Genomic DNA, 3,888 nt, shown 5'->3' on the forward strand with positions numbered 1-3,888 from the left:
CCAAAAATGGTAAACCTCACCAATTATAAATGCTTAGATCATATGTAAAAAAAAGACACAGAAAATAAAAATCTTAGAGATGTAACTATTGTTCAGTAAATCTTTCCCATAGTAAGAAACTGTAGAACTAGGTGATATAAGTACTCCTTACATAATTACTGTTTAGTAATTATAAAATAATTCAGCATAAGAGGTAGTCTGCTCTCACATATGGCTGCTACTCAACCTGACATTCTTCCAGGTTCTGTGGAGATCATTAACTGGTGAAGCCCAACTCCTACTGACAAGAGGTATCTTTTTTTCTGTAGAACAGGGTGTAGGCCAGAGGTACAGTGGGTGAGAATCTTCACCAAGGACAGAATGGGGAACAGGACAAGTAGATTTACTGAAATATACGGCTAAAGGGAGCAGCAGGCAAGCTGAGAGGTTTGCTACACCTTACATGGATTAGCTCCCTGGCTAGGGATGGATCTTAGGCCACAATGGTGAAAGCGCTGAGGCTTAACTCACAGGCTACTGGGGAGGCCAAAGAGGTACACTTTTAAGGCCTCTCCCCCCTCACCAGCATCTCATGCCTATACATGTTTTTTTTATTTTTAATAAAGATTTTATATATTTATACTTACAGAACTCGGGTAGAGAGAGGCCAGAGGTGTGGTGGGTGAGAGAATCCACCAGAGACAGAGTGGGGAGCAGAACAGGCAGACTGAAGTACACTGAGGGGAGCAGCGGGTAAGTCAGGAGAGGTCTGCCGTGCCGTGTGGGTCAGCTCCCTAGTGGCAGAATAGAACTTGTGCTTGCAGTGGCTTCAGAGAGCTTCATAATGCAGTGCTTTAACCCACTGCACCACCAGGGAGAGCCCTATACATGTATTTTAATAATATATTTAGAATCTAAATCTTTAAACCAGTAAGATAGCTAAAACAGCTGGTCTAAATAAAAAAATGATCATCCCTAAGCCAATTAAGCTATCAGGTTATATAAAATTCTTAATTTACATATTTGATATAGCTCATTAATTTTTTAAAGACACTGTTGACTAACAGGCTGTCTCACATAAATGATCAACACAAGTACATAAACGCCTCACCAAATGGAACTATACTTCTGATAATGGGGAGAAGGCATTCACTTGCTGATAAAAGATAAGCAGTGAAGTTTTGTAACAGGGTGGTCCCTAGGAAAAAGGGAAGTTCCAGGTTCCCTGCCCCACCCAGAAGAAGGGTGGAGCTGAGCAGAGAATAAGGAGGAGAAGAGAAGAGAATGAAGCAGGATGGAGGAGGATACCTAAGGAAGCCACATGGAGCAGCAAGCTTGTGATGAAGAAACCGGGCTTGTTTCCTGACCCTGGACTGGTTAAGGCAGATGTGGGTGAGATACCTGTAGGGAGGTGACTATGGCGGTGTTTATATTGATTTTGATTTTGCTCTTTTCCTCCCAGATTTGTTTGGCCATTTCTGACCCTTTTCCATGGGTCCCGGCCAGAAGGTGCTTTAGCCTTGTGGCAGCTTTCAGGCCTTGCTTTGGCCCAATCCCTTTTGGGTTGACTTTTACCCACGAGGGGATGGGTAACTTCAGATGTTTGATTTAGAAGTTACATTCTTTGTGTTCCATATTGTATATTCACTGTATTAAAGTCCCTTTTCATTAAAGTTTTATATGTTTTGTTGCAGCGGATGGCAGAACCCACTTAGAGCAGGCAGGTTTTGGGGCTTCAGGGGTGCTTCTCCCCTGTCATATAACAGATTTTGCCCTATAACAGATTCACTGTAAGAATACTTCAGTGAAAAGCTGACTCTGTAAATAAAAGGGAAATTCAAAAAGCATTTGCATCACTATGAAGTGCTCAATATACAAGCCCTTGGCTAGAGTTATTGCCACAAAACATGCAGGTCGCTTAATATTAAAAAATTTATTTGGTAGTAGCTTTGAACTCTGAAAGAGCATATTACCACCACCTTTCAGCTATAAAAATAAACTGTAAATATGCAAATAAATTTCTCAGAAAGAAGCAAAATTACTATTCAACAATGGCCAAGATTTTACTTTTTAAAAATGAAGCAATATCTGTACAGCAGGACAGGCATTACAAAAACAGACATACCACTCATTGGGGAAAAAAAAAATTCTCACACAATACTAATGATAAAGGATTGATCACAAAGATATACAAAGAACTAGTGAACCTCAACAAAAATAAACAACCCAATCAAAAAATGGGCAGAAGAACTAAACAGATAACTTCTCCAAAGAAAGGCAGACCGCCAACAGGCATATGAAAAAACATTCAACATCACTTGTAATAAGGGAGATGCAAATTAAAACCACAATGAGATACCACCTGACCCCAGTGAGAATGGCACATTGACACAAGCTATGCAACCTCTGTCGACAGACACGGTACGGGTGGAGGGGAAATGCTCTGAAAAATCAGACTTTCCACGCTAACTTATGTTATGACCTCCCTTTTTTGTATAATCATAATATCAAAATATTCTGAGCAACCTTCAGTTTACAGTTGGATTGCCTCAGCCTCAAAAGGCGCTACCTGGCCCTGACAAACACTGCACCAGGGTGAGAAATTCTTCTTGAAGTCAAGTCATTAAACAACTGGCTGATGAATAAAAACAAATGGTTGTTACTGCAAAGTCTCTCTCACAGCCAGACTGAGGAAAAACCCAAATCTTATCACTCTATCTTACGTAGCCTTCTATTCAGTTTCTAAATAACCACTTAAGCTTTCTACAATCTAGTCTTTAAATATGGAAATTCACCCAAGTCACCTATTCAGAGCTAATCAGGTTTTTTACCATCTAGACTTCAAAGAAACTAGCTTTCTAACAAGTTTTTCAAAGAACTTTACTGTAATTTGATTTACAAGAAAATTTCCTCTTCCTACTTTACCACCAGGATGTCTCTATAAAAATGAAAGCCCTTATATAATAGATTTTTAAGGGATTTTATTTTGTTTAATCTTCACTGTGGTAAATATAGTAATATTAGTCTTAAACTTTGTGAATTTATGTACCTGTTTTAACCTTGGTAGATTGATTTTAAAAATGTTATAATCTCAAATAAATGTCAAAATGACCCCAGGCTATTCTTAGAAAAAAAGTGATTGTGATCTCAGCCCATTTCATATGCTAATGTTATCCTTAAGCCTACTTAAAATGTGTAAAATAAACCTCTGCTAAAGGCAGAGCAGGAAAACTTGCACACAACTCCCATTCCCGTGTCTTCCTCACGCCCGCTCCCCTTTTTACCTTTTTCCCCTTTTTCTAGGAATCACCGCTCACTGATGCCTTTCCCACCTTGAGACCCTGTTTTAAGCCCCAATAATCCGTGATCTGGAACAGCACATCTTAAAAAACTAGCATCAAAGTGTTGGCAAAGATGTGGAGAAAAAGGAACTCGCCTGCACTGCTGGTGGGAATGCAAACTAGTACCACCACTATGTTAATGGAAAACTGATTGGAGGTTCCTCAAACTGCTAAATATGGACCTTCCAATTGACCCAGCAATCCCACTCCTAGGTATCTACCCAAAAGACACAAAAACACTGATTCAAAAAGACACCTGCACCCCCATATTTACTGCTGCTCAAATACCCAAAAGTAGATGACTGGATTAAAAAGATGTACATATACACCATGGAATATTACTCAGCAGCCAAAAAATAAATAAACTCATGCCTTTTGCAGCAACATGGATGGAGCTGAAAGGGTTCATGCTTAGTGAATAAGCCAGAAAAAAAAGAAAGAAAAATACCAGATGGTTTCACTCATAGCAAGGGCATAAACTACTGGGGTGGGGGAAATAATCAACAACTATATACCAGACATTTTACTGAGGTACAGAGGGGAACAGGATCAAAAATGGGGGTGGGGG

Source organism: Condylura cristata, unplaced genomic scaffold (assembly GCF_000260355.1).
Source record: "Condylura cristata isolate star-nosed mole 26May11 unplaced genomic scaffold, ConCri1.0 scaffold00007, whole genome shotgun sequence".
Lineage (NCBI taxonomy): Eukaryota > Metazoa > Chordata > Mammalia > Eulipotyphla > Talpidae > Condylura > Condylura cristata.